The sequence below is a fragment of the Leuresthes tenuis genome, unplaced genomic scaffold, assembly GCF_036924035.1.
Source record: "Leuresthes tenuis unplaced genomic scaffold, fLeuTen1.0.hap1 SCAF_1, whole genome shotgun sequence".
Lineage (NCBI taxonomy): Eukaryota > Metazoa > Chordata > Actinopteri > Atheriniformes > Atherinopsidae > Leuresthes > Leuresthes tenuis.
Genome location: NW_027325355.1, coordinates 43,716,745 through 43,737,397, shown reverse-complemented (window position 1 = coordinate 43,737,397; position 20,653 = coordinate 43,716,745). Strand labels below are relative to the sequence as shown.

General features: G+C 46.0%; 1 non-coding gene and 44 pseudogenes across 1 annotated transcript; all 45 read right to left on the bottom strand.

Annotated features, from left to right (window-relative positions):
• Positions 1-121: 121 nt before the first annotated feature.
• LOC140291157 (5S ribosomal RNA) lies at positions 122-240 on the bottom strand (annotated as a pseudogene).
• Positions 241-509: 269 nt separating this feature from the next.
• LOC140315493 (5S ribosomal RNA) lies at positions 510-628 on the bottom strand (annotated as a pseudogene).
• A 269-nt stretch (positions 629-897) lies between these two features.
• On the bottom strand, positions 898-1,016 carry LOC140292610 (5S ribosomal RNA; annotated as a pseudogene).
• A 269-nt stretch (positions 1,017-1,285) lies between these two features.
• LOC140296361 (5S ribosomal RNA) lies at positions 1,286-1,404 on the bottom strand (annotated as a pseudogene).
• Positions 1,405-1,673: 269 nt separating this feature from the next.
• On the bottom strand, positions 1,674-1,792 carry LOC140287853 (5S ribosomal RNA; annotated as a pseudogene).
• Positions 1,793-2,061: 269 nt separating this feature from the next.
• LOC140315471 (5S ribosomal RNA) lies at positions 2,062-2,180 on the bottom strand (annotated as a pseudogene).
• Positions 2,181-2,449: 269 nt separating this feature from the next.
• On the bottom strand, positions 2,450-2,568 carry LOC140304106 (5S ribosomal RNA; annotated as a pseudogene).
• Positions 2,569-2,837: 269 nt separating this feature from the next.
• Positions 2,838-2,956, bottom strand: LOC140292609 (5S ribosomal RNA; annotated as a pseudogene).
• A 272-nt stretch (positions 2,957-3,228) lies between these two features.
• LOC140301153 (5S ribosomal RNA) lies at positions 3,229-3,347 on the bottom strand (annotated as a pseudogene).
• Positions 3,348-3,616: 269 nt separating this feature from the next.
• LOC140295513 (5S ribosomal RNA) lies at positions 3,617-3,735 on the bottom strand (annotated as a pseudogene).
• A 269-nt stretch (positions 3,736-4,004) lies between these two features.
• On the bottom strand, positions 4,005-4,123 carry LOC140294931 (5S ribosomal RNA; annotated as a pseudogene).
• A 269-nt stretch (positions 4,124-4,392) lies between these two features.
• On the bottom strand, positions 4,393-4,511 carry LOC140318348 (5S ribosomal RNA; annotated as a pseudogene).
• A 269-nt stretch (positions 4,512-4,780) lies between these two features.
• Positions 4,781-4,899, bottom strand: LOC140288915 (5S ribosomal RNA; annotated as a pseudogene).
• Positions 4,900-5,546: 647 nt separating this feature from the next.
• LOC140293535 (5S ribosomal RNA) lies at positions 5,547-5,665 on the bottom strand (annotated as a pseudogene).
• Positions 5,666-5,934: 269 nt separating this feature from the next.
• LOC140287116 (5S ribosomal RNA) lies at positions 5,935-6,052 on the bottom strand (annotated as a pseudogene).
• A 269-nt stretch (positions 6,053-6,321) lies between these two features.
• Positions 6,322-6,439, bottom strand: LOC140293464 (5S ribosomal RNA; annotated as a pseudogene).
• A 657-nt stretch (positions 6,440-7,096) lies between these two features.
• LOC140284433 (5S ribosomal RNA) lies at positions 7,097-7,215 on the bottom strand (annotated as a pseudogene).
• Positions 7,216-7,484: 269 nt separating this feature from the next.
• Positions 7,485-7,603, bottom strand: LOC140291769 (5S ribosomal RNA; annotated as a pseudogene).
• Positions 7,604-7,872: 269 nt separating this feature from the next.
• On the bottom strand, positions 7,873-7,991 carry LOC140299597 (5S ribosomal RNA; annotated as a pseudogene).
• Positions 7,992-8,263: 272 nt separating this feature from the next.
• LOC140295762 (5S ribosomal RNA) lies at positions 8,264-8,382 on the bottom strand (annotated as a pseudogene).
• Positions 8,383-8,651: 269 nt separating this feature from the next.
• Positions 8,652-8,770, bottom strand: LOC140294309 (5S ribosomal RNA; annotated as a pseudogene).
• Positions 8,771-9,036: 266 nt separating this feature from the next.
• Positions 9,037-9,155, bottom strand: LOC140294162 (5S ribosomal RNA; annotated as a pseudogene).
• A 269-nt stretch (positions 9,156-9,424) lies between these two features.
• On the bottom strand, positions 9,425-9,543 carry LOC140289073 (5S ribosomal RNA; annotated as a pseudogene).
• A 269-nt stretch (positions 9,544-9,812) lies between these two features.
• On the bottom strand, positions 9,813-9,931 carry LOC140292733 (5S ribosomal RNA; annotated as a pseudogene).
• Positions 9,932-10,200: 269 nt separating this feature from the next.
• Positions 10,201-10,319, bottom strand: LOC140299694 (5S ribosomal RNA; annotated as a pseudogene).
• Positions 10,320-10,588: 269 nt separating this feature from the next.
• On the bottom strand, positions 10,589-10,707 carry LOC140292906 (5S ribosomal RNA; annotated as a pseudogene).
• A 269-nt stretch (positions 10,708-10,976) lies between these two features.
• Positions 10,977-11,095, bottom strand: LOC140293939 (5S ribosomal RNA; annotated as a pseudogene).
• A 263-nt stretch (positions 11,096-11,358) lies between these two features.
• On the bottom strand, positions 11,359-11,477 carry LOC140295751 (5S ribosomal RNA; annotated as a pseudogene).
• A 263-nt stretch (positions 11,478-11,740) lies between these two features.
• Positions 11,741-11,859, bottom strand: LOC140293077 (5S ribosomal RNA; annotated as a pseudogene).
• Positions 11,860-12,131: 272 nt separating this feature from the next.
• On the bottom strand, positions 12,132-12,250 carry LOC140300223 (5S ribosomal RNA). Its single transcript, XR_011914810.1, has one exon. It is a non-coding gene; the product is annotated as a 5S ribosomal RNA (ribosomal RNA).
• A 269-nt stretch (positions 12,251-12,519) lies between these two features.
• On the bottom strand, positions 12,520-12,638 carry LOC140300022 (5S ribosomal RNA; annotated as a pseudogene).
• Positions 12,639-12,907: 269 nt separating this feature from the next.
• On the bottom strand, positions 12,908-13,026 carry LOC140293938 (5S ribosomal RNA; annotated as a pseudogene).
• A 269-nt stretch (positions 13,027-13,295) lies between these two features.
• Positions 13,296-13,414, bottom strand: LOC140308973 (5S ribosomal RNA; annotated as a pseudogene).
• Positions 13,415-13,683: 269 nt separating this feature from the next.
• On the bottom strand, positions 13,684-13,802 carry LOC140295955 (5S ribosomal RNA; annotated as a pseudogene).
• Positions 13,803-14,071: 269 nt separating this feature from the next.
• Positions 14,072-14,190, bottom strand: LOC140293076 (5S ribosomal RNA; annotated as a pseudogene).
• Positions 14,191-14,462: 272 nt separating this feature from the next.
• On the bottom strand, positions 14,463-14,581 carry LOC140299282 (5S ribosomal RNA; annotated as a pseudogene).
• A 269-nt stretch (positions 14,582-14,850) lies between these two features.
• LOC140295842 (5S ribosomal RNA) lies at positions 14,851-14,959 on the bottom strand (annotated as a pseudogene).
• A 269-nt stretch (positions 14,960-15,228) lies between these two features.
• Positions 15,229-15,347, bottom strand: LOC140293937 (5S ribosomal RNA; annotated as a pseudogene).
• A 269-nt stretch (positions 15,348-15,616) lies between these two features.
• Positions 15,617-15,735, bottom strand: LOC140308962 (5S ribosomal RNA; annotated as a pseudogene).
• A 269-nt stretch (positions 15,736-16,004) lies between these two features.
• On the bottom strand, positions 16,005-16,123 carry LOC140295954 (5S ribosomal RNA; annotated as a pseudogene).
• A 269-nt stretch (positions 16,124-16,392) lies between these two features.
• On the bottom strand, positions 16,393-16,511 carry LOC140293074 (5S ribosomal RNA; annotated as a pseudogene).
• A 272-nt stretch (positions 16,512-16,783) lies between these two features.
• Positions 16,784-16,902, bottom strand: LOC140299281 (5S ribosomal RNA; annotated as a pseudogene).
• A 269-nt stretch (positions 16,903-17,171) lies between these two features.
• On the bottom strand, positions 17,172-17,280 carry LOC140295841 (5S ribosomal RNA; annotated as a pseudogene).
• A 269-nt stretch (positions 17,281-17,549) lies between these two features.
• Positions 17,550-17,668, bottom strand: LOC140288707 (5S ribosomal RNA; annotated as a pseudogene).
• A 272-nt stretch (positions 17,669-17,940) lies between these two features.
• On the bottom strand, positions 17,941-18,059 carry LOC140299616 (5S ribosomal RNA; annotated as a pseudogene).
• Between the last annotated feature and the right edge of the window lie 2,594 nt (positions 18,060-20,653).

Here is a 20,653-nt window from a genome sequence, read left to right as displayed (position 1 = left end):
TCAGATCACTTTGTGTCAGCCAACAAAGCAGCAGCAGCTGAATATGACCAACTTCCTCATGTGTCACAGGGTGATCAGACGTTGCAACAAAAGACATGCAGGTTGTAGAGAGAAGAGAAAACGCTTACAGCACCTGGTATTCCCAAGCAGTCTCCCATCCAAGTACTAAGGAGGCTCAACCCTGCTTGGCTTCCGAGATCAGACGAGGTCGGGCATGTTCAGGGTGGTGTGGCCGTAAGCAACAATGTGTCTGACAAATGTGCATTATATAACTACAGGAATCATACGGTTCCTCTATGTAACCAGATAATTGCTGAGAAAGGCTGATGTGTAGTCGGCACATCTTCTTCCCTGACGTGATTATTCTCTTCAGTTGAAACTGAGACTCTCAGATCACTTCGTGTTTTCCAACAAAGCAGCAGCAGCTGAAGATGGCCAACTTCCTCGTGTGTCACAGGGTGATCAGACGTTGCAACAAAAGACATGCAGGTTGTAGAGAGAAGAGAAAACGCTTACAGCACCTGGTATTCCCAAGCAGTCTCCCATTAAAGTACTAACCAGGCCCAACCCTCCTTGGCTACCGAGATCAGACGAGGTCGGGCATGTTCAGGGTGGTGTGGCCGTAAGCAACAATGTCTGTGACAAATGTGCATTATATAGGTACTGGAATCATACGGTTCCTCTATGTAACCAGATAATTGCCGAGAAAGGCTGACTTGTAGTGGGCACATCTTCTTCCCTCATGTGATCATTCTCTGCAGCTGAAACTGAGACTCTCAGATCACTTCGTGTCTGCCAACAAAGCAGCAGAAGCTGAAGATGACCAACTTCCTCATGTGTCACAGGGTGATCAGACGTTGCAACAAAAGACATGCAGGTGGTTGAGAGAAGAGAAAAAGCTTACAGCACCTGGTGTTCCCAAGCTGTCTCCCATCCAAGTACTAACCAGGTACAACCCTGTTTGGCGTCCGAGATCAGACGAGGTCGGGCTTATTCAGGGTGGTGTGGCCGTAAGCAACAATGTCTCTGACAAATGTGCATTATATAGGTACTGGAATCATACGGTTCCTCTATGCAACCAGATAATTGCCGAGAAAGGCTGATGAGTAGCGGGCAAATCATCTTCTCTGATGTGATCATTCTCTGCAACTGAAACTGAGACTCTCAGATCACTTTGTGTCAGCCAACAAAGCAGCAGCAGCTGAAGATGACCAACTTCCTCATGTGTCACAGGGTGATCAGACGTTGCAACAAAAGACATGCAGGTGGTAGAGAGAAGAGAAAAAGCTTACAGCACCTGGTATTCCCAGAATGTCTACCATCCAAGTACTAACCAGGCCCAAACCTCCTTGGCTTCTGAGATCAGATGAGGTTGGGCATATTCAGGGTGGTGTGGCCGTAAGCAACCATAACTGTGACAAATGTGCATTATATAGGTACTGGAATCATACGGTTCCTCTATGCAACCAGATAATTGCCGAGAAAGGCTGATGTGTAGCGGGCAAATCATCTTCTCTGATGTGATCATTCTCTGCAACTGAAACTGAGACTCTCAGATCACTTTGTGTCAGCCAACAAAGCAGCAGCAGCTGAAGATGACCAACTTCCTCATGTGTCACAGGGTGATCAGACGTTGCAACAAAAGACATGCAGGTGGTCGAGAGAAGAGAAAAAGCTTACAGCACCTGGTATTCCCAAGAGGTCTTCCATCCAAGTACTAAGGAGGCTCAACCCTGCTTGGCTTCCGAGATCAGACGAGGTCGGGCATGTTCAGGGTGGTGTGGCCGTAAGCAACAATGTGTCTGACAAATGTGCATTATATAACTACAGGAATCATACGGTTCCTCTATGTAACCAGATAATTGCTGAGAAAGGCTGATGTGTAGTCGGCACATCTTCTTCCCTGACGTCATTATTCTCTTCAGTTGAAACTGAGACTCTCAGATCACTTCGTGTCTTCCAACAAAGCAGCAGCAGCTGAAGATGGCCAACTTCCTCGTGTGTCACAGGGTGATCAGACGTTGCAACAAAAGACATGCAGGTTGTAGAGAGAAGAGAAAACGCTTACAGCACCTGGTATTCCCAAGCAGTCTCCCATTAAAGTACTAACCAGGCCCAACCCTCCTTGGCTACCGAGATCAGACGAGGTCGGGCATGTTCAGGGTGGTGTGGCCGTAAGCAACAATGTCTGTGACAAATGTGCATTATATAGGTACTGGAATCATACGGTTCCTCTATGTAACCAGATAATTGCCGAGAAAGGCTGACTTGTAGTGGGCAAATCTTCTTCCCTCATGTGATTATTCTCTGCAGCTGAAACTGAGACTCTCAGATCACTTCGTGTCTACCAACAAAGCAGCAGCAGCTGAAGATGACCAACTCCCTCATGTGTCACAGGGTGATCAGACGTTGCAACAAAAGACATGCAGGTGGTAGAGAGAAGAGAAAAAGCTTACAGCACCTGGTGTTCCCAAGAGGTCTCCCATCCAAGTACTAACCAGGTACAACCCTGTTTGGCGTCCGAGATCAGACGAGGTCGGGCATGTTCAGGGTGGTGTGGCCGTAAGCAACAATGTCTCTGACAAATGTGCATTATATAGGTACTGGAATCATACGGTTCCTCTATGTAACCAGATAATTGCCGAGAAAAGCTGATAAGTAGTGGGCACATCTTCTTCCCTGACGTGATTATTCTCTCGAGCTGAAACTGAGACTCTCAGATCACTTCGTGTCTGCCAACAAAGCAGCAGCAGCTGAAGATGACCAACTTCCTCATGTGTCACAGGGTGATCAGACGTTGCAACAAAAGACATGCAGGTGGTAGAGAGAAGAGAAAAAGCTTACAGCACCTGGTGTTCCCAAGCTGTCTCCCATCCAAGTACTAACCAGGTACAACCCTGTTTGGCGTCCGAGATCAGACGAGGTCGGGCTTATTCAGGGTGGTGTGGCCGTAAGCAACAATGTCTCTGACAAATGTGCATTATATAGGTACTGGAATCATACGGTTCCTCTATGCAACCAGATAATTGCTGAGAAAGGCTGATGTGTAGCGCGCAAATCATCTTCTCTGATGTGATCATTCTCTGCAACTGAAACTGAGACTCTCAGATCACTTTGTGTCTGCCAACAAAGCAGCAGCAGTAACTGAAGATGACCAACTTCCTCATGTGTCACAGGGTGATCAGACGTTGCAACAAAAGACATGCAGGTGGTAGAGAGAAGAGAAGAAGCTTACAGCACCTTGTATTCCCAAGCGGTCTCCCATCCAAGTACTAACCAGCCCCAACCCTGCTTGGCTTCCGAGATCAGACGAGGTCGGGCATATTCAGGGTGGTGTGGCCGTAAGCGACAATTTCTGTGACAAATGTGCATTATATAGGTAATGGAGTCATACGGTTCCTCTATGTAACCAGATAATTGCCGAGAAAGGCTGATGTGTAGTGGGCACATCTTGTTCCCTGACGTGATAATTCTCTCCAGCTGAAAATGAGACTCTCAGATCACTTTGTGTCTGCCAACAAAGCAGCAGAAGCTGAAGATGACCAACTTCCTCATGTGTCACAGGGTGATCAGACGTTGCAACAAAAGACATGCAGGTGGTAGAGAGAAGAGAAGAAGCTTACAGCACCTGGTATTCCAAAGCAGTCTCCCATCTAAGTACTAACCAGGCCCAACCGTGCTTGGCTTCCGTGATCGGACAAGGTCGGATATGTTGAGGGTGGTGTGGCCGTAAGCAACAAAGTCTGTGACAAATGTGCATTATATTGGTACTGGAATCATACAGTTCCTCTATGTAACCAGATAATTGCAGAGAAAGGCTGATGTGTAGTGGGCATATCTTCTTCCCTGATGTGATTATTCTCTCCAGCTGAAACTGAGACTCTCAGATCACTTCGTGTCTGCCAACAAAGCAGCAGCAGCTGAAGATGACCAACTTCTTCACGTGTCACAGGGTGATCAGACGTTGCAACAAAAGACATGCAGGTGGTAGAGAGAAGAGAAAAAGCTTACAGCACCTGGTATTCCCAAGCTGTCTCCCATCCAAGTACTAAGCAGGCTCAACCCTGCTTGGCTTCCGAGATCAGACAAGGTCGGGCATGTTCAGGGTAGTGTGGCCGTAAGAAACAATGTGTCTGACAAATGTGCATTATATAAGTACAGGAATCATACGGTTCCTCTATGTAACCAGATAATTGTTGAGAAAGGCTGATGTGTAGTGGGCACATCTTCTTCCCTGACGTGATTATTCTCTTCAGCTGAAACTGAGACTCTCAGATCACTTCGTGTCTTCCAACAAAGCAGCAGCAGCTGAAGATGGCCAACTTTCTCATGTGTCACAGGGTGATCAGACGTTGCAACAAAAGACATGCAGGTTGTAGAGAGAAGAGAAAATGCTTACAGCACCTGGTATTCCCAAGCAGTCTCCCATTAAAGTACTAACCAGGCCCAACCCTCCTTGGCTTCCGAGATCAGACGAGGTCGGGCTTATTCAGGGTGGTATGGCCGTAAGGAACAATTTCTGTGACAAATGTGCATTATATAGGTACTGGAATCATACAATTCCTCTATGTAACCAGATAATTGCAGAGAAAGGCTGACTTGTTATGGGCACATCTTCTTCCCTGATGTGATTATTCTCTGCAGCTGAAACTGAGACTCTCAGATCACTTCGTGTCTGCCAACAAAGCAGCAGCAGCTGAAGATGACCAACTTCCTCATGTGTCACAGGGGGATCAGACGTTGCAACAAAAGACATGCAGGTGGTCGAGAGAAGACAAAAAGCTTACAGCTCCTGGTATTCCCAAGCGGTCTCCCATTTAAGTACTAACCAGGCCCAACCCTCCTTGGCTTCCGAGATAAGACGAGGTCGGGCATGTTCAGGGTGGTGTGGCCGTAAGCAACAATGTCTGTGACAAATGTGCATTATATAGGTACTGGAATCATACGGTTCCTCTATGTAACCAGATAATTGCAGAGAAAAGCTGACTTGTAGTGGGCACATCTTCTTCCCTGACGTGATTATTCTCTGCAGCTGAAACTGAGACTCTCAGATCACTTCGTGTCTGCCAACAAAGCAGCAGCAGCTGAAGATGACCAACTTCCTCATGTGTCACAGGGTGATCAGACGTTGCAACAAAAGACATGCAGGTGGTAGAGAGAAGAGAAAAAGCTTAAAGCACCTGGTATTCCCAGGCAGTCTACCTTCCAAGTACTAACCAGGCCCAAACCTGCTTGGCTTCCGAGATCGTGCTTATTCAGGGTGGTGTGGCTGTAAGCAACAATATATGTGACAAATGTGCCTTATATAAGTACTGGAATCATACACTTCCTCTATGTAACCAGATAATTGCCGAGAAAGGCTGACTTGTAGTGGGCACATCTTCTTCCCTGATGTGATTATTCTCTGCAGCTGAAACTGAGACTCTCAGATCACTTTGTGTCTGCCAACAAAGCAGCAGCAGCTGAAGATGACCAACTTCCTCATGTGTCACAGGGTGATCAGACGTTGCAACAAAAGACATGCAGGTGGTAGAGAGAAGAGAAAAAGCTTACAGCACCTGGTATTCCAAAGCAGTCTCCCATGTAAGTACTAACCAGGCCCAACCGTGCTTGGCTTCCGAGATCGGACAAGGTCGGATATGTTGAGGGTGGTGTGGCCGTAAGCAACAAAGTCTGTGACAAATGTGCATTATATTGGTACTGGAATCATACAGTTCCTCTATGTAACCAGATAATTGCCGAGAAAGGCTGATGTGTAGTGGGCATATCTTCTTCCCTGATGTGATTATTCTCTGCAGCTGAAACTGAGACTCTCAGATCACTTCGTGTCTGCCAACAAAGCAGCAGAAGCTGAAGATGACCAACTTCCTCATGTGTCACAGGGTGATCAGACGTTGCAACAAAAGACATTCAGGTGGTCCAGAGAAGAGATAAAGCTTACAGCACCTGGTATTCCCAAGTGGTCTCCCACCCAAGTACTAACCAGGCCAACCGTGCTTGGCTTCCGAGATCAGACGAGGTCAGGCATGTTCAGGGTGGTGTTGCCGTAAGCGACAATGTCTGTGACAAATGTGCATTATATAGGTACTGGAATCATACGGTTCCTCTATGTAACCAGATAATTGCCGAGAAAGGCTTATGTGTAGTGGGCACATCTTCTTCCCTGACGTGATTATTCTCTGCAGCTGAAACTGAGACTCTCAGATCACTTCGTGTCTGCAAACAAAGCAGCAGAAGCTGAAGATGACCAACTTCCTCATGTGTCACAGGGTGATCAGACGTTGCAACAAAAGACATTCAGGTGGTCCAGAGAAGAGATAAAGCTTACAGCACCTGGTATTCCCAAGCAGTCTCCCACCCAAGTACTAACCAGGCCAACCGTGCTTGGCTTCCGAGATCAGACGAGGTCAGGCATATTGAGGGTGGTGTGGCCGTAAGCAACAATGTCTGTGACAAATGTGCATTATATAGGTACTGGAATCATACAGTTCCTCTAGGTAACCAGATAATTGCCGAGAAAGGCTGATGTGTAGGGGGCACATCTTCTTCCCTGACGTTATTATTCTCTTCAGTTGAAAATGAGACTCTCAGATCACTTCGTGTCTGCCAACAAAGCAGCAGAAGCTGAAGATGACAAACTTCCTCATGTGTCACAGGGTGATCAGATGTTGCAACAAAAGACATGCAGGTGGTAGAGAGAAGAGAAAAAGCTTACAGCACCTGGTATTCCCAAGCAGTCTCCCATTGAAGTACGAACCAGGCCCAACCCTGCTTGGCTTCCAGGATAAGACAAGGTGGGGCTTATTCAGGGTGGTGTGGCCATAAGCAACAATGTTTGTTACAAATGTGAATTATATAGGTACTGGAATCATACAGTTCCTCTATGTAACCAGATAATTGCCGAGAAAGGCTGATGTGTAGTGGGCATATCATCTTCTCTGATGTGATCATTCTCTTCAGCTGAAACTGAGACTCTCAGATCACTTCGTGTCTGCCAACAAAGCAGCAGCAGCTGAAGATGACCAACTTCCTCATGTGTCACAGGGTGATCAGACGTTGCAACAAAACACATGCAGGTGGTAGAGAGAAGAGAAAACGCTTACAGCACCTGGTATTCCCAAGCGGTCTCCCACCCAAGTACTAACCAGGCCCAACAATGCTTGGCTTCCGAGATCAGACGAGGTCAGGCAAATTCAGGGTGGTGTGGCCGTAAGTAACAATGTCTGTGACAAATGTGCATTATATAAGTACAGGAATCATACGGTTCCTCTATGTAACCAGATAATTGATGAGAAAGGCTGATGTGTAGTGGGCACATCTTCTTCCCTGACGTGATTATTCTCTTCAGCTGAAACTGAGATTCTCAGTTCACTTCGTGTCTTCCAACAAAGCAGCAGCAGCTGAAGATGACCAACTTCTTCACGTGTCACAGGGTGATCAGACGTTGCAACAAAAGACATGCAGGTGGTAGAGAGAAGAGAAAAAGCTTACAGCACCTGGTATTCCCAAGCTGTCTCCCATCCAAGTACTAACCAGGTACAACCCTGTTTGGCGTCCGAGATCAGACGAGGTCGGGCTTATTCAGGGTGGTGTGGCCGTAAGCAACAATATCTCTGACAAATGTGCATTATATAGGTACTTGAATCATACGGTTCCTCTATGCAACCAGATAATTGCCGAGAAAGGCTGATGTGTAGCGGGCATATCATCTTCTCTGATGTGATCATTCTCTGCAACTGAAACTGAGACTCTCAGATCACTTCGTGTCTGCCAACAAAGCAGCAGAAGCTGAAGATGACCACCTTCCTCATGTGTCACAGGGTGATCAGACGTTGCAACAAATGACATGCAGGTGGTAGAGAGAAGAGAAAAAGCTTACAGCACCTGGTATTCCGAAGTGGTCTCCCATTCAAGTACTAACCAGGCCCAACCCTGCTTTTCTTCCAAGATCAGACGAGGTCGGGCATATTCAGGGTGGTGCGGCCGTAAGCAACAATAACTGTGACAAATGTGCATTATATAGGTACTGGAATCATACACTTCTTCTATGTAACCAGAGAATTGCAGAGAAAGGCTGACTTGTAGTGGGCACATCTTCTTCCCTGATGTGATTATTCTCTGCAGCTGAAACTGAGACTCTCAGATCACTTCGTGTCTGCCAACAAAGAAGCAGCAGCTGCTGAAGATGACCAACTTCCTCATGTGTCACAGGGTGATCAGACGTTGCAACAAAAGACATGCAGGTGGTAGAGAGAAGAGAAGAAGCTTACAGCACCTGGTATTCCCAAGCAGTCTCCCATTCAAGTACTAAGCAGGCTCAACCCTGTTTGGCTTCCGAGATCACACGAGGTTGGGCATATTCAGGGTGGTGTGGCCGTAAGTAACAATGTCTGTGACAAATGTGCATTATATAGGTACTGGAATCATACGGTTCCTCTATGCAACCAGATAATTGCCAAGAAAGGCTAACTTGTAGTGGGCACATCTTCTTCCCCGATGTGATTATTCTCTACAGCTGAAACTGAGACTCTCAGATCACTTCGTGTCTGCCAACAAAGCAGCAGCTGCTGAAGATGACCAACTTCCTCATGTGTCACAGGGTGATCAGACGTTGCAACAAAAGACATGCAGGTGGTAGAGAGAAGAGAAAAAGCTTACAGCACCTGGTATTCCCAAGCGGTCTCTCATCCAAGTACTAACCAGGGCCAACCCTCCTTGGCTTCTGAGAGCAGACGAGGTCAGACATATTCAGGGTGGTTGGGCCGTAAGCAACAATCTCTGTGACAAATGTGCATTATATAGGCAATGGAATCATATGGTTCCTCTATGTAACAAGATAATTGCCGAGAAAGGCTGATAAGTAGTGGAAACATCTTCCCTGACGTGATTATTCTCTCCAGCTGAAACTGAGACTCTCATATCACTTCGTGTCTGCCAACAAAGCAGCAGCAGCTGAAGATGACCAACTTCTTCATGTGTCACAGGGTGATCAGACGTTGCAACAAAAGACATGTAGGTGGTAGAGAGAAGAGAAAAAGCTTACAGCACCTGGTATTCGCAAGCGGTCTCCCATTCAAGTACTAACCAGGTCCAACCCTGCTTGGGTTCTTAGATCAGACGAGGTCGGGCATATTCAGGGTGGTGTGGCCGTAAGTAACATTATCTGTGACAAATGTGCATTATATAGGTACTGGAATCATACGGTTCCTCTATGCAACCAGATAATTGCCAAGAAAGGCTGATATGTAGTGGGCACATCTTGTTCCCTGACGTGATAATTTTCTCCAGCTGAAAATGAGACTCTCAGATCACTTCGTGTCTGCCAACAAAGCAGCAGAAAATGAAGATGACCAACTTCCTCATGTGTCACAGGGTGATCATACGTTGCAACAAAAGACATGCAGGTGGTTGAGAGAAGAGAAAAAGCTTACAGCACCTGATAATCCCAAGGGGTCTCCCATCCAAGTACTAAACAGGCCCAACCCTAATTGGCTTCCAAGATCAGACGAGGTCGGGCATATTCAGGGTGGTGTGGCCGTAAACAACCATGTCTGTGACAAATATAAATTGTATAGGTACAGGAATCATACGGTTCCTCTATATAACCAGATAATTGCCAAGAAAGGCTGACTTGTAGTGAGCACATCTTCTTCCCTGACGTGATCATTCTCTTCAGCTGAAACTGAGACTCTCAGATCACTTCATGTCTGCCAACAAAGCAGCAGCAGCTGAAGATGACCAACTTCCTCATGTGTCACAGGGCGATCAGACATTGCAGAAAAAGACATGCAGGTGGTAGAGAGAAGAGAAAAAGCTTACAGCACCTGGTATTCCCAAGCGGTCTAACATTCAAGTACTAACCAGGCCCAACCCTGCTTGGGTTCCGAGATTAGACGAGGTCGGGCATATTCAGGGTGGTGTGGCCGTAAGTAACAATGTCTGTGACAAATGTGCATTATATAGGTACTGGAATCATACGGTTCCTCTATGCAACCAGATAATTGCCGAAAAAGGCTGACTTGTAGTGGGTTCATCTTCTTCCCTGATGTGATTATTCTCTGGTACTGAAACTGAGACTCTCAGATCACTTTGTGTCTGCCAACAAAGCAGCAGCAGCTGAAGATGACCAACTTCCTCATGTGTCACAGGGCGATCAGACATTGCAACAAAAGACATGCAGGTGGTAAAGAGAAGAGAAAAAGCCTACAGCACCTGGTATTCCCAAGCGGTCTCCCATTCAAGTACTAACCAGGCCAAACCCTGCTTGGCTTCCGAGATCAGATGAGGTCGGGCTTATTCAGGGTGGTATGGCCGTAAGTAACAATCTCTCTGAAAAATGTTTATAATATAGGTACTGGAATCATACGGTTCCTCTATATAACCAGATAATTGCAGAGAAAGGCTGATGTGTAGCGGGCATATCATCTTCTCTGATGTGATCATTCTCTTCAGCTGAAACTGAGACTCTCAGATCACTTCGTGTCTGCCAACAAAGCAGCAGCAGCTGAAGATGACCAACTTCCTCATGTGTCACAGGGTGGTCAGACGTTGCAACAAAAGACATGCAGGTGGTAGAGAGAAGAGAAAAAGCTTACAGCACCTGGTATTCCCAAGCAGTCTCCCATTCAAGTACTAACAAGGCCCAACCCTGCTTGGCTTCCAAGATGAGACGAGGTCGGGCATGTTCAGGGTGGTGTGGCCGTAAGCAACAATGTCTGTGACAAATGTGCATTATATAGGTACTGGAATAATACAGTTCCTCTATGTAACCAGATAATTGTCGAGAAAGGCTAACTTGTAGTGGGCACATCTTCTTCCCTGATGTGATTATTCTCTCCAGCTGAAACTGAGACTCTCAGATCACTTCGTGTCTGCCAACAAAGCAGCAGCAGCTGAAGATGACCAACTTCCTCATGTGTCACAGGGTGGTCAGACGTTGCAACAAAAGACATGTAGGTGGTAGAGAGAAGAGAAAAAGCTTACAGCACCTGGTATTCGCAAGCGGTCTCCCATTCAAGAACTAACCAGGCCCAACCCTGCTTGGCTTCCGAGATCAGACGAGGTTGAGCTTATTCAGGGTGGTGTGGCGGTAAGCAACGCTATCTGTTACAAATGTGTATTATATAGGTACTGGAATCATACACTTCCTCTATGTAACCAGATAATTGCCGAGAAAGGCTGACTTGTAGTGGGCACATCTTCTTCCCTGATGTGATTATTCTCTGCAGCTGAAACTCTGAGATCACTTTGTGTCTGCCAACAAAGCAGCAGCAGCTGAAGATGACCAACTTCCTCACGTGTCACAGGGCGATCAGACATTGCAACAAAAGACATGTAGGTGGTAGAGAGAAGAGAAAAAGCTTACAGCACCTGGTATTCCCAAGCGGTGTCCCATTAAAGTACTAACCAGGCCCAGCCCTCCTTGGCTACCGAGATCAGACAAGGTCAGACATATTCAGGGTGGTTTGGCCGTAAGTAACAATCTCCGTGACAAATGTGCATTATATAGGCAATGGAATCATACACTTCCTCTATGTAACCAGATAATTGCCAAGAAAGGCTGACTTGTAGTGGGCACATCTTCTTCCCTGATGTGATTATTCTCTGCAGCTGAAACTCTGAGATCACTTTGTATCTGCCAACAAAGCAGCAGCAGCTGAAGATGACCAACTTCTTCACGTGTCACAGGGTGATCAGACGTTGCAACAAAAGACATGGAGGTGGTAGAGAGAAGAGAAAAAGCTTACAGCACCTGGTATTCCCAAGCGGTGTCCCATCAAAGTACTAACCAGGCCCAGCCCTCCTTGGCTTCCGAGATCAGACAAGGTCAGACATATTCAGGGTGGTTTGGCCGTAAGTAACAATCTCCGTGACAAATGTGCATTATATAGGCAATGGAATCATACACTTCCTCTATGTAACCAGATAATTGCCGAGAAAGGCTGACTTGTAGTGGGCACATCTTCTTCCCTGATGTGATTATTCTCTGCAGCTGAAACTGAGACTCTCAGATCACTTCGTGTCTGCCAACAAAGAAGCAGCAGCAGCTGAAGATGACCAACTTCCTCATGTGTCACAGGAGGATCAGACGTATCCACAAAAGACATGAAGGTGGTAGAGAGTAGAGAAGAAGCTTACAGCACCTGGTATTCCCAAGTGGTCTCCCATCCAAGTACTAACCAGGCCCAACCCTGCTTGGCTTCCGAGATCAGATGAGGTCGGGCATTTTCCGGGTGGTGTGGCCGTAAGCAGCAATGTCTCTGACAAATGTGCATTATATAGGTACTGGAATCATACGGTTCCTCTATGCAACCAGATAATTGCCGAGAAAGTTTGATGTGTAGCGGGTAAATCATCTTCTCTGATGTGATCATTCTCTGCAACTGAAACTGAGACTCTCAGATCACTTCATGTCTGCCAACAAAGCAGCAGCAGCTGAAGATGACCAACTTCCTCATGTGTCACAGGGTGGTCAGACGTTGCAACAAAAGACATGCAGGTGGTTGAGAGAAGAGAAAAAGCTTACAGCACCTGGTATTCCCAAGCGGTCTCTCATCCAAGTACTAACCAGGCACAACCCTGCTTGGCTTCCGAGATCAGACGAGGTCGGGCATATTCAGGGTGGTGTGGCCGTAAGCAACAATGTCTGTGACAAATGTGCATTATATAGGTACTGGAATCATACAGTTCCTCTATGTAACCAGATTATTGCCGAGAAAAGCTGATAAGTAGTGGGCACATCTTCTTCCCTGACGTGATTATTCTCTCGAGCTGAAACTGAGACTCTCAGATCACTTCGTGTCAGCCAACAAAGCAGCAGCAGCTGAAGATGACCACCTTCCTCATGTGTCACAGGGTGATCAGACGTTGCAACAAAAGACATGCAGGTGGTAGAGAGAAGAGAAAAAGCTTACAGCACCTGGTATTCGCAAGCGGTCTCCCATTCAAGAACTAACCAGGCCCAACCCTGCTTGGCTTCCGAGATCAGACGAGGTTGAGCTTATTCAGGGTGGTGTGGCGGTAAGCAACGATATCTGTTACAAATGTGTATTATATAGGTACTGGAATCATACACTTCCTCTATGTAACCAGATAATTGCCGAGAAAGGCTGACTTGTAGTGGGCACATCTTCTTCCCTGATGTGATTATTCTCTGCAGCTGAAACTGAAACTCTGAGATCACTTTGTGTCTGCCAACAAAGCAGCAGCAGCTGAAGATGACCAACTTCTTCGCGTGTCACAGGGTGATCAGACGTTGCAACAAAAGACATGGAGGTGGTAGAGAGAAGAGAAAAAGCTTACAGCACCTGGTATTCCCAAGCGGTCTCCCATCCAAGTACTAACCAGGCACAACCCTGCTTGGCTTCCGAGATCAGACGAGGTTAGGCATATTCAGGGTGGTGTGGCCGTAAGCAACAATGTCTGTGACAAATGTAAATTGTATAGGTACTGGAATCATACGGTTCCTCTATATAACCAGATAATTGCAGAGAAAGGCTGATAAATAGTGGGCACATCTTCTTCCCTGACGTGATTATTCTCTCCAGCTGAAAATGAGACTCTCAGATCACTTCGTGTCTGCCAACAAAGCAGCAGCAGCTGAAGATGACCAACTTCCTCATGTGTCACAGGGCGATCAGACCTTGCAACAAAATACATGCAGGTGGTAGAGAGAAGAGAAAAAGCTTACAGCACCTGGCATTCCCAAGGGGTCTCCCATTCAAGTACTAACCAGGCCCAACCCTGCTTGGGTTCCGAGATTAGTCGAGGTCGGGCATATTTACGGTGGTGTGGCCGTAAGTAACAATGTCTGTGAAAAATGTGCATTATATAGGTACTGGAATAATACAGTTCCTCTATGTAACCAGATAATTGCAGGGAAAGGCTAACTTGTTGTGGGCACATCTTCTTCCTTGATGTGATTATTCTCTGCAGCTGAAACTGAGACTCTCAGATCACTTCGTGTCTGCTAACAAAGCAGCAGCAGCTGAAGATGACCAACTTCCTCATGTGTCACAGGGCGATCAGACATTGCAACCAAAGACATGCAGGTGGTAGAGAGAAGAGAAAAAGCTTACAGCACCTGGTATTCCCAAGCGGTGTCCCATCAAAGTACTAACCAGGCCCAGCCCTCCTTGGCTTCCGAGATCAGACAAGGTCAGACATATTCAGGGTGGTTTGGCCGTAAGTAACAATCTCCGTGACAAATGTGCATTATATAGGCAATGGAATCATACACTTCCTCTATGTAACCAGATAATTGCCTAGAAAGGCTGACTTGTAGTGGGCACATGTTCTTCCCTGATGTGATTATTCTCTGCAGCTGAAATTGAGACTCTCAGATCACTTCGTGTCTGCCAACAAAGAAGCAGCAGCAGCTGAAGATGACCAACTTCCTCATGTGTCACAGGAGGATCAGACGTTGCCACAAAAGACATGAAGGTGGTAGAGAGTAGAGAAGAAGCTTACAGCACCTGGTATTACCAAGTGGTCTCCCATCCAAGTACTAACCAGGCCCAACCCTGCTTGGCTTCCGAGATCAGACGAGGTCGGGCATGTTCCGGGTGGTGTGGCCGTAAGCAGCAATGTCTCTGACAAATGTGCATTATATAGGTCCTGGAATCATACGGTTCCTCTATGCAACCAGATAATTGCCGAGAAAGGCTGATGTGTAGCGGGTAAATCATCTTCTCTGATGTGATCATTCTCTGCAACTGAAACTGAGACTCTCAGATCACTTCATGTCTGCCAACAAAGCAGCAGCAGCTGAAGATGACCAACTTCCTCATGTGTCACAGGATGATCAGACGTTGCAACAAAAGACATGGAGGTGGTAGAGAGAAGAGAAGAAGCTTACAGCACCTGGTATTCCCAAGCAGTCTCCCATCCAAGTACTAACCAGGCCCAACCCTCCTTGGCTTCCGAGATCAGACATATTCAGGGTGGTTTGGCCGTAAGCAACAGTCTCTGTGACAAATGTGCATTATATAGGCAATGGAATCATATGGTTCCTCTATGTAACCAGATAATTGCCGAGAAAGGCTGATATGTAGTGGGCACATCTTGTTCCCTGACGTGATAATTCTCTCTAGCTGAAAATGAGACTCTCAGATCACTTCGTGTCTGCCAACAAAGCAGCAGCAGCTGAAGATGACCAACTTCCTCATGTGTCACAGGGTGATCAGACGTTGCAACAAAAGACATGCAGGTGGTAGAGAGAAGAGAAAAAGCTTACAGCACCTGGTATTCGCAAGCGGTCTCCCATTCAAGAACTAACCAGGCCCAACCCTGCTTGGCTTCCGAGATCAGACGAGGTTGAGCTTATTCAGGGTGGTGTGGCGGTAAGCAACGATATCTGTTACAAATGTGTATTATATAGGTACTGGAATCATACACTTCCTCTATGTAACCAGATAATTGCCGAGAAAGGCTGACTTGTAGTGGGCACATCTTCTTCCCTGATGTGATTATTCTCTGCAGCTGAAACTGAAACTCTGAGATCACTTTGTGTCTGCCAACAAAGCAGCAGCAGCTGAAGATGACCAACTTCTTCGCGTGTCACAGGGTGATCAGACGTTGCAACAAAAGACATGGAGGTGGTAGAGAGAAGAGAAAAAGCTTACAGCACCTGGTATTCCCAAGCGGTCTCCCATCCAAGTACTAACCAGGCACAACCCTGCTTGGCTTCCGAGATCAGACGAGGTTAGGCATATTCAGGGTGGTGTGGCCGTAAGCAACAATGTCTGTGACAAATGTAAATTGTATAGGTACTGGAATCATACGGTTCCTCTATATAACCAGATAATTGCAGAGAAAGGCTGATAAATAGTGGGCACATCTTCTTCCCTGACGTGATTATTCTCTCCAGCTGAAAATGAGACTCTCAGATCACTTCGTGTCTGCCAACAAAGCAGCAGCAGCTGAAGATGACCAACTTCCTCATGTGTCACAGGGCGATCAGACCTTGCAACAAAATACATGCAGGTGGTAGAGAGAAGAGAAAAAGCTTACAGCACCTGGCATTCCCAAGGGGTCTCCCATTCAAGTACTAACCAGGCCCAACCCTGCTTGGGTTCCGAGATTAGTCGAGGTCGGGCATATTTACGGTGGTGTGGCCGTAAGTAACAATGTCTGTGAAAAATGTGCATTATATAGGTACTGGAATAATACAGTTCCTCTATGTAACCAGATAATTGCAGGGAAAGGCTAACTTGTTGTGGGCACATCTTCTTCCTTGATGTGATTATTCTCTGCAGCTGAAACTGAGACTCTCAGATCACTTCGTGTCTGCTAACAAAGCAGCAGCAGCTGAAGATGACCAACTTCCTCATGTGTCACAGGGCGATCAGACATTGCAACCAAAGACATGCAGGTGGTAGAGAGAAGAGAAAAAGCTTACAGCACCTGGTATTCCCAAGCGGTGTCCCATCAAAGTACTAACCAGGCCCAGCCCTCCTTGGCTTCCGAGATCAGACAAGGTCAGACATATTCAGGGTGGTTTGGCCGTAAGTAACAATCTCCGTGACAAATGTGCATTATATAGGCAATGGAATCATACACTTCCTCTATGTAACCAGATAATTGCCTAGAAAGGCTGACTTGTAGTGGGCACATGTTCTTCCCTGATGTGATTATTCTCTGCAGCTGAAATTGAGACTCTCAGATCACTTCGTGTCTGCCAACAAAGAAGCAGCAGCAGCTGAAGATGACCAACTTCCTCATGTGTCACAGGAGGATCAGACGTTGCCACAAAAGACATGAAGGTGGTAGAGAGTAGAGAAGAAGCTTACAGCACCTGGTATTACCAAGTGGTCTCCCATCCAAGTACTAACCAGGCCCAACCCTGCTTGGCTTCCGAGATCAGACGAGGTCGGGCATGTTCCGGGTGGTGTGGCCGTAAGCAGCAATGTCTCTGACAAATGTGCATTATATAGGTCCTGGAATCATACGGTTCCTCTATGCAACCAGATAATTGCCGAGAAAGGCTGATGTGTAGCGGGTAAATCATCTTCTCTGATGTGATCATTCTCTGCAACTGAAACTGAGACTCTCAGATCACTTCATGTCTGCCAACAAAGCAGCAGCAGCTGAAGATGACCAACTTCCTCATGTGTCACAGGATGATCAGACGTTGCAACAAAAGACATGGAGGTGGTAGAGAGAAGAGAAGAAGCTTACAGCACCTGGTATTCCCAAGCAGTCTCCCATCCAAGTACTAACCAGGCCCAACCCTCCTTGGCTTCCGAGATCAGACATATTCAGGGTGGTTTGGCCGTAAGCAACAGTCTCTGTGACAAATGTGCATTATATAGGCAATGGAATCATATGGTTCCTCTATGTAACCAGATAATTGCCGAGAAAGGCTGATATGTAGTGGGCACATCTTGTTCCCTGACGTGATAATTCTCTCTAGCTGAAAATGAGACTCTCAGATCACTTCGTGTCTGCCAACAAAGCAGCAGCAGCTGAAGATGACCAACTTCCTCATGTGTCACAGGGTGATCAGACGTTGCAACAAAAGACATGCAGGTGGTTGAGAGGAGAGAAAAAGCTTACAGCACCTGGTATTCCCAAGCTGTATACCAACAAAGTACTAACCAGGCCCAACACTGCTTGGCTTCCGAGATCAGACGAGGTCGGGCATATTCAGGGTGGTGTGGCCGTAAGCGACAATGTCTTTGACAAATGTGCATTATATAGGTAATGGAATCATACGGTTCCTCTATGTAACCAGATAATTGCCGAGAAAGGCTGACTTGTAGTGGGCAAATCTTCTTCCCTCATGTGATCATTCTCTGCAGCTGAAACTGAGACTCTCAGATCACTTCGTGTCTGCCAACAAAGCAGCAGCAGCTGCTGAAGATGACCAACTTCCTCATGTGTCACAGGGTGATCAGACGTTGCAACAAAAGACATGCAGGTGGTCGAAAGAAGAGAAAAAGCTTACAGCACCTGGTATTCCCAAGAGGTCTTCCATCCAAGTACTAACCAGGCCCAACCGTGCTTGGCTTCCGAGATCAGACGAGGTCGGGCATGTTCAACGTGGTGTGGCCGTAAGCAACAATGTCACTGACAAATGTGCATCATATAGGTACTGGAATCATACGGTTCCTCTATGCAACTAGATAATTGCAGAGAAAGGCTGATGTGTAACGGGCATATCATCTTCTCTGATGTGATCATTCTCTGCAGCTGAAACTGAGACTCTCAGATCACTTCGTGTCTGCCAACAAAGCAGCAGCTGAAGATGACCACCTTCCTCATGTGTCACAGGGTGATCAGACGTTGCAACAAAAGGTGGTAGAGAGAAGAGAAAAAGCTTAAAGCACCTGGTATTCCCAGGCAGTCTACCATCCAAGTACTAGTAGTAGTAAAAATAAAAAGGATGGAAAACATTCAAGAAAAGTGCAAATGAAGCAAGGTTTTTTGGTATAACTATCATGTATTATTCATTTGAACTTTTTTAGAACTTTGAACATTTACAAAACATAAGTAAGATCTCAATCTCAGCTCGGCTGCTGACTACTTGGTCCTGGGGCCTGCTGCTGTCTAGCTCTGGTTCATTCCCGTTTAGGAGATAGCTGATGATTAATGTCATCCTCTTCTAAAAGTCACTGTCAGACTCTGAATTTGATCTTCATATTCTGAAACCTCTTTCTTGACCAAAATCAATTTCAAGGCCTTGTGTGCGATGAATCTTTTGGTTGTTGCGGAGAATCGGTTGTATTAGTAGTTATCACTGGGAAAGCTATATTTATTGCCCCCCCCCCCCCCAAAAAAAAAGAGGAGGGGAAAAAAGAGGGAAAATGAAAAATGTGCAGGAATATGATTACAGGTGCAAGTGCTTGAATGTCGGTTTGACACATGCACACGTGTATAATTACAACAAACAGTTTGAAAGTAGTGTTTCTTTTACAGATCACCAAGAAGCTGGCTGGCGCTATTGGGGACAGTGCTGCATGGATGATAAACATCGGCAACGAGTTTGGCCAGGTTCTGAACTCTGTTCTGACAACGGGTGAAGGTGCAGGGTTGGAAGAGTTGTGCCATGGCATCGTCACTCGATACAAGAATGCGGGCCAAGCTGAACCTGAGGTCATCTATGTTGACCGGGACTGCTGCAGCCAGTCAGGTGGGTAAAAATGATAAAATTCTTTATCAAATATACGTTTGAAAAACTGTGTGCCACACACACACACACTGTTACCACTCCACTTGTGGGAGGAGTGGTACTGGCAATTGGGCAGCGGCTGACTTTGTTTTTCACAGGTGTGTCTTCAGTGGTCAAACTCTTCCACCCATGGAGGTCTGCAGTGCGCTTGGACAGCTTCCATTTCATGCGACGTTTTAACTGCGGCGTTAAGTTTACGTTAAGTGTCTGTCTGTCTGTCTGTCTGTTCGCAGATGATTGCTCGTCTGTTACTGTGTGATTATTGTTACAATGTTAATAAAGTTTGATAATTTTACTTGAACCAAGAACAGCCTTCACATTTTTATTTAATTTCCCTTTGCAAAACAGGACGACAGTGAGTGTGAGTGACATCCATTTAATGCAATTGTCAAAAGTGAAGCCAGAATTACTTGGAGAATTATTTTACATTTATTAACAAAACCCAACACTCTTTGTCTCAACCAAAGATTTTTTAAAAATACTTTCTTTGCTCAATTTGGAATTTGTTTCATTCACTTGTGTTGCACAAATAGTGATACAGATAGATAGCTAGTCTCTCAAATAATTGAGTGTACCAAAAAAAGAGGGGAAAAATGATGGGAGGCTTATTTACATTTACAGTTATACACATGTTGTGTGCTCCCCCCTACAGTAGGCTTTAGTAAAGTCCAAAGCACTGTGGTATGTTGGGGTGTTGCCACAATACAGGTTCGAATCCCACAAGAAACATGAAAATTAAACAGATGATAAACCTTGCAATAAGTGCAGAGGTGTGTGTAAACAATGTTGAGAAGATAAGAGAATAGAGAAAAGTGGATAAAGTGTACGTTTTTTCTCCTTTTCTTTTTCTCTCTCCCCCCCCCTCCTTCCTCTTTTTTTCCTTTTCCCCCCTTTCGGGCAGTCCCTTTTGCCCCTTTTTTGGCCGAAAGGTTAGCACTCTGGACTTTGAATCCAGTGATCCGAGTTCAAATCTCGGTGGAACCTACAGGTGTGCTGTCATGTTTGTGTTCTGGAAAGAAAATGAGTGGATGAGGTTAGTCAGTTGTCAAGTCACACCAGAGTGTGTGATTGACCAATTCCAAAGAGAGGGCTTAAATCGTTTAATGTTGAAAAAGTGAAACATTCAGCTGAGAGGGTCTGTGCTATTTGCCTTCTCACCTCCGGGTGTCACTAATTGAATCTATTTGATTTCTTCTTCCATATTAATTTGCAATGCATATATTTTTCCATGCTCTCCGTTTGGAATTTGGACACAGAAGCCAAAGGAGAAGGAAACAGGAAAAACAATCCCATGGTAACAATCAGCGACAAGGAGAACTACTCAAAAGCCTACATAATTAACCCGGTGCCCAACCATGGGCCAACCAATCATCCAATCAAGGAGCGGCAATTTCTGCCGGCCGGGATCTGAGCGCCAACTCCATGCGGTGCGCACAAGTTGGTACTGATTTAGGAAAAAGAGGATTGTACAATTTTACTCCT